The sequence below is a fragment of the Cyprinus carpio genome, chromosome B3, assembly GCF_018340385.1.
Source record: "Cyprinus carpio isolate SPL01 chromosome B3, ASM1834038v1, whole genome shotgun sequence".
Lineage (NCBI taxonomy): Eukaryota > Metazoa > Chordata > Actinopteri > Cypriniformes > Cyprinidae > Cyprinus > Cyprinus carpio.
The window spans coordinates 29,524,367-29,532,026 of record NC_056599.1 but is presented as its reverse complement, the minus strand read 5'-3'; the positions used below and the strand labels follow the sequence as shown (position 1 = coordinate 29,532,026).

Sequence of the window (7,660 nt, the reverse complement as noted above, 5' to 3'; positions counted from 1 at the left end):
CAAATTGTGACGTCAACACGATGTAGATTTTAAACGTGGAAGATGAAAATAGCGCAAAAAAAACTTAAAATAACCAGTTTTCTCTAACAATTAAAATTAATAGATGCTAACATGGTCTTCTATGTGCAACACAAACACCTCTGCTTAATTCTCTGAAAAAGTATTCTGGGGTTTCATGACCCTTTACAGTGTCAAGAGCAGCAGATAGATCTAGCCAAAGACTATAGAATACCCAAGACATGTCACTCGTATAGGTTTGAATGGGGAAAAATGCAACGCTCAATATGGCCGCTCAGTCGATGAAGTTTGGAATTCTGAAAGTATGGGTGCGTCTCTATCAGTTCCCTAGCTCCCGAGCTCCTGCCGTTAAAATTCCCGGTTGCTATAGAAATAATTAGCGTTTTGAGACGTGTGCTTAGGACTGTGCATGCGTACTGGCTGATCTTAACCTAAAAAGAAGAAGCTTTTTTTAATGCTATTTGTTAAAAAGAAACAACATTTATGATACAGTTGTTGTCAGATTTCTTTGGTGATTTCAAATATGAAATTTAATCGTAAGCTTAGTGAACAGTTTTGGAGAACTTGATGTTTCCCTATTCAGTGAGATAGGAGTTGCACTTGCATGCCCGAGAGGCGTTTCAAAGATGGCCCCAAGTGACATGTCTTAAAGGGGCTTTGGATCTAGCAGAATGAGAACTGAAGATTTGGACTCTTAAATCCCGGGTTCGGTTGAATGGCCTTTTTTTAAATCCCCGGTGTATATATATACACATATTATTGTGTTTGTTAATGTATCTGTCTGACATCAGACCTTTGCAGAAGTTCAGAGCTCCCGAGCTCATGAATCACTATAACTTCCACACACCCCTAACCCGGGGATGAAGTTTGGAATTCTGAAAGTATGGGTGCGTCTCAATCAGTTCCCTAGCTCCCGAGCTCGTGAATCAGTAGATCTTGTACCCACTGGTAAGCTCCCTGACTCATTGCACATTGGGACAGTGATCAGTCGAATTCCAGTGACATGATTAGGTACAGTGTCAACGGACAACATAGCAGAACGTCATCACTGGAATTAATAAACAACAGGCAGGACCAATCTCATTTTTATATTATTTTTATTCTCTTTAAACACATCATTCTGTTACATGTTCTTGCAACATTTCTGCAGATTATTAATTATAAATGATAATTAGATGTGTTCATTATCTGTCCAGCGATGTGTGTTTATGTTGAAATAAACTAAAAACGGTCTGTCTTTTCAAATCTTCTATCGCATGTCATTATATTTATCGAGTTGACTCGTGTGGTTTATGTTTCATGCTTCTAAAATGTGATGTTATTTCCAGTAAGGGAACATAGTGAGCAGTGATGCTCCCTAGATTTTGCGGTGCATTGTGGGATTTTTCAGGGAGCAAACGTTCCAGTGCACTGGAAGGATTTTGCGATTTAGACAGCCCTTAAAATGGTCTACTCCCTGATCAGTGCCCTGACTACAGAACAAGGGAGCTGATTGAGATGCACCCTACATTTTTATAGCACACTGAATCTTTCAAGTCAAAGGGCCAAATAAAATGTTGATTTTAATTAAATGACCCCTTTAAAGAACAGCAGTTTTCCTCTCATGGAATTTGTTGTCAATGAAAGTTTCTAGATAGATACAGTTTAATCATTTATTTTACTAAATTGCCTAATTTATAACTAATATATGGTTTCTGGACTTGGAGGATAATGAGTGAGTGGAGTTAAAGGAATACATTACCCAAAAATGGAATACTATGGAAATCAGTGGGCACCAGGAAGTGTATAGCTGAAGAAATAAATTCATACAGATTTGGAACAACTTGAGGGTGAGTAATGACAGGCTATTCATTTTTAATAAATAAATAAATAAATAAATAAACTGGTCGGGTCATGTGATTTGGTATAAAATCCCTGAAACTGGATTTATGACCGCAAATAAGGAAAAGTGTTACTTAGCCATCCTGCCTCCCGATTGTTTTATTTACACAACAGCATTGCTTTGTGTAATATCTCCATCTGGTGTTTTTCTAGGGTAGCACACTTTTTTAAAACGTCTCCCTTTTCACGTTGTCAGATGTATTCTTCACACATGGATGATCATTTTTTTTCTGGTAAGACTAAATATAATTAATATGTTGTATTATGGGTTTCATGCACTGATCTAGATCAGTGGTTTCATGCTATTATTTTTAGATTTGTGTGTGTATACATACATACATACCTACATACATACATATATATATATATATATACATATATATATATATATATATTTAAAAAATATTTTTTTATCAGTGGACCTACAGTTCTGTTTTTAGTTGTTTCATTTCAGTATCGTGAACTGTCAATTTCAAAGTAAGACTGGATTTTTACATTATTACATTTAGTGTCATGTACTTTGTCTATGTTTAGACTGAAGAAAAGTGAGGATAAGAACATACACACACACACATCTTTATATAGACTCAGTGCTGGTTCTTTAATGAGATGAGATTTCCATTAAAACATGAGTATAAAGCTCAAAACAATCAGTGCAGTTTAGGGTCTGCAGCAACTATTTGACAATGACAACAGCATGAAAACAAAATAAGAGTTGCAATAGTCTTTCATCAAACATCTCTGAATATTACATTATCACTTGTGCTCAATAAATAAACTAATTTAAAATAGGAATATGTTAATAAATACCAATAACAAAGACACATTCAACCATATAACACTGACAACAGCAGCAAACTTTCCTTTCATGAAAAGAAAAATTAGCATAAAGCAAATATAAAAGCATTCAGCTAGTTTAATAAATGGAAGGGACAACATCTACCTTAAGCATAACATGTATAAATAATTTGTACTTTACATGTTATTCCAATTAAAATGTTACTTGTGCCCAAGCTGCCATGACAAAAGCACAGATACATATATTTCTCTCTGAATCTGAGCCACATGTATCATGGTCCATTCATTCACATTTAGTCATTTCTTCAGAATGCAAGTCATATTATAGAATTATATTCTTTGTCACAAAGTCACTCACAAAAAATAAATAAATATATGTTAAGAATAAAATTAAAGATAGTCTTTGAACCTTTTGGCTTTCCAATATTAATACATATCAACAGACATATTATTGGGGGAAAAAAACAGCATGAAATTATGTGAAAGGAATAAAAACTAACAACAGGAAAAAAAAAAAGCTGGATTGTCATCAACAAACAACAAATGACCTTTGCATGTGGTGGGCTGTAGAGATACAAAGTAAAGATGCATATTAAAATGAAAACCATAGAAACCAAGAACTCAACACTGAAAAATATGAACCATCGGTGATCTGGAAAGAATGACCTGGGACCTTGTGCATGAAACACTTTAAGTAAAACTATCTGGGCAACTGTGAATATGGACCAGAACTGATGAAAGTTTGTTCAGTGCTCTTGAACGAGATGTTATGAGCCAACTTCCTTTTTTCAACAGGGCAAATGTGTGTGTATAAACAGCGTATGTGTGAATTATTGCGTGTGTAGGTGTGTGTGTGAGAGAGATTACAAAGCTGATCTAGCTATGATTATTTTGGCTGCTGATCACGTTTCCGCCTGGAGGGGCAATATGTATCGAGTCCAGGATTGGCCGCAACACCTGACCAAATGGCCTGAGTGAGAAAGAGAGAGCATAAAGTACTGTGAAAATCACACAGATCTTCTTACATAAATTTTGGATTGGAAATGTGACCGCTGAAAACTAGAGAACATCACAGTTATGCAATCACAAATGGGTGAATCTCACAAAAACACGATCAAGGTCACATCTCACTAGAAAAACAATATATAAAAATTAAGCCTATTTTTAGGCCAATTAAATGGAGAGTCCGTCCAAAAATGAAAATGCTGTCATTCAATGTTACATTTTTAAAAATGTCTTAGTGGCTGTTGTCTATACAGTGAAAGTCATTGGAATACAATGTTGTTTTGGACTCTTCTGACTTTGAAGGAACAGTTCAACAAAAAAAATTACAATTTCCTGAAAATGTACTTGCTTTTTGGCCATCCAGGATGTAGATGAGTTTGGATGTTTCTTCATCAGAACAGATTTGGAGTAATTTACATCAACAATAGATCCTCTGCAGTGAATGGGTGCCATCAGAATAAGAGTCCAAACAGCTGATAAAAACATCACCATAATCTACAAGTAACCCACACATCTCCAGTCCATCAATGACTGTGAGCAAGTGATGTAATGATACATTTCTCCAAATCTGTTCTGATGAAGAAACAAACTCATCTACATCTTGGATGCCCTGAAGGTGAGTACATTTTCAGCAAAATTTCATTTTTGGATGAACTATTCTTTTAATTGTATGGATAAAATCTTTATATTAAATATTTATTGCATCACAAAATACAAGTCACACAAGTCTGGAACGACCCGAGAGTGTCTCTTTAAGATTTCCCACATTATTTTCTGTACATTTAAGCACTTTCTCCTCAAAGTTATATTACAATAATGCATTAATTCTGTTTTGTGTTTATACTTTTGCCAAACAGTATCTTTTGACAACAAAGATTCATTTAACACGTTGAATTTTCTTGTAAAACGTACTCCAATAACCTTGGTTTATTCATGATTATGTTTTATTCACAACTTCGAAACAAAAACCTACAGTGCCGAGCTCAAGCTATTTATTTATTCTCTGGACGCAGTTACTAAATATTTACCTGTCAAGTGGAAGTAAAAATAACACGGGAAATCTTCTTGAAATACGTAAGCATGTATGTGAGCAGGTTTATGTTTAGCATACTCACGTGGAGAGCACTTCGGAGGGCAGATCTGTGATATAGGAGGGAATTTTATTGCCAGTGAGAAACTGGGCCACCTCGTTAGTGAACGTGTTACAGTTGTGTTCAAACAATCTGTACTTGTCACCACTGCAGAAAGAGATAGAGACAAGAGATTTCAGAGGCCTACAAAATGCAAGCAAAGCATATAAAGCACATGTTTGTACAGTACAAGAACTTTATAGACCTTATACTGTACCTGAAGAAAGGCCAATTTTTATTTTGAGTGATAAACAACCATCAAAGATGCACTCACCTATATGTTGTTTCTCCAAGTGAGGACAGATAATCCATAAAGATCTCCTCTGTCACCTCAGTGTTTCCCAGCTCCACCACTGTGTCCGGAGGTCCGAGCATCGTCCCGCCCTGTAAACACTCATACACAGTGTGTGCTACATACTGCCGCCCTAGAATTAATGTACCTCTTAAGGACAATAATGCTGCAAGGCCAATGTGCTAAGATGTTAAAAGCATCAAATGAATGGCAATAAACATAAAGGGCTCACAAACAGCACAACATGAAGTACACGGAGTACATTTTGGGGCTATGTTTTGAAGTGATTCTCCTATCTTGAGTACTAAGTGTTGTAAAGGGCTGAGATTTTACCGGTGGGCAACTAGAGATCCCGGCACCACCATAGAAGAATTCCTCTCCGTAGATCACTATAGATGTGTGCCTGCGTTGACATGATCATACAAGAAAAGCATATATATATATATATATATATATATATATATATATATATATATAAATAAATAAAAATTTATACCAATTATCCATAAAAAGTATAAACCAAAAAACATAACAACAATAAACAAAACAAATCAACCTCTTTTCCTGAAACAAATAAAACTTTTTTACAAATAATAAAAATATATAATTAGAATGAACCACTAAAATCATACAATTATAGAATTAGAGCTATCACATTTGTTCCTCATAAATGATAAAATATCTTTATTATTATTATTATTATTATTATTATTATTATTATTAACATATAATATTAGGACTGTTGTGGTTTGAACCACTCAAACAGTTACAATATGTTACATTTAATGAACCTTGATGACTATAATTGCTACCTTCAGCACGTGACACGATTAATCACAATAAAGAACATCGTGTTCTTAAACAGTTTGTTCTTTATAAATAATTCTAGATAACTGAGAGCACCGGATAAACTGGTCTCGATGAATATAGATGTCACGGTTATGTGAATAAAATATTTTGTTGATAAAAGTGTTTTCGTCGACCAGCTGTAATCGGACGCGAATTTACAAATCCTAGGACCGTGACGGCATCTTTTAAATATTCATACGCAAGCTATTCGCTATTGGATAGTAACGACGCAACGTCAGTATTTCTTTATTAATAATCATGAACCAAGTCGTCGTAATTGGAAGGCTGCCAATCAACGTTAGAATCAGGTCATTAATATTCAGTAGCCAAGATTTCTCATTGGAAGATAACCAGGCAACGACAGTACGATGGACGTAGGCTAATATAAATGAGCTAAACCTTCTTCATGGTAGGATTGGAAATTTCGGGGCCCTCACCAATATAACGGTACAGATATACTGCATCACTCACCTAACATTATAGGGCTTAGCTGTCGGGCCATTCCCCTCGACAGATCATAAATGAAGAGCTGCACTCCAAACGTCGAGTCGTGTCGATCCATGTTTATGTGATGCCGGAGGCTGACTAGGGTCTGCGATACAGTGCACTTACACGGCCTTAAAATCCTCAAACGATCGCGACAGTCTGAAATCTCAGTTTTGAAATATCTAAAACAGTGTCTCTATATCGGACTTTTGGAGAATTGATGGCATTAGGAGGGTCTGGGTAAAGAATACATCAAAGCCGCTTTAAAACGATAGCAAGATAAGTAGGCTCTGTCCTTCCAAGTCTCCAGTGAAGACGCGCATTAATTCAGTGGCACAACAGCGCCATCTATCGGATGTGCAAGCGTTTACCTCACGACATGGTAACCACATTAAATGCCCCCGACAACTAAAACTGTAATTTCAGTGTGTGTGTGTGTGTGTGTGTGTGTGTGTGTGTTTTTAAATTGGTTTTAAGTTTCACCTATCGTCCTTTCTTACTGTTCTGTTACCGTTCTTCATCCATATTTTTTCATAGGACTACTGCTCTGTTCTTAACTTATAGGCTAACTACTTTAATATGATGCGATTTCAATTTTTCCTTTCTCTTTGGAGTGTTAAAAGCTCTTGGTGCATAAAGATGATCTGTAAAGATACAAAAACTAAAGTCTTAAATCCAAAGAGATATTCTTTATAATAGTTAAGAGTCAACCACACCCCCCTAAAATGCCCCCACATCTAGTCTACGTCACTATGTGGTAAGATTTGCATAACGCCGCCCAAATGTTCACGCAAAGAAAGAAGGTGTAACTTTGATTCTTGCTGTTGCCGCCTGTGCCATGTTGTGGAGATGCTGTTTCGTTGTGAAAGCGAAAATACTTTGTTTATCCTTCCAAAAGAGGACACAACTAGAAATCAGTGGTTAAGTTGTATTTACAACACTGTTCCAGAACAGTTCAAACCAAATATTTAGTGTGCATCACATTTTATAGAGGACTGTTTCCTGATCCTGGGAGAAAAGACTACAATGCCGGCTGTTCTGACTCACAGTCTATGGTTTACATATGTAAACCTGGTGTAGAGTAGAGCTTGTTGTTTGTTGTTTCTCCGATCACAAATGCAGACATGCAACGCAACATGTAAAAACACAGTATAAGTCATTATAATCCGTAATTATGTCCCCACTGGATGCAAAAAATGGC

General features: G+C 36.0%; 1 pseudogene; it reads right to left on the bottom strand.

The window, feature by feature from the left end:
* Positions 1-2,475: 2,475 nt before the first annotated feature.
* Positions 2,476-6,800, bottom strand: LOC109076673 (annotated as a pseudogene).
* Between the last annotated feature and the right edge of the window lie 860 nt (positions 6,801-7,660).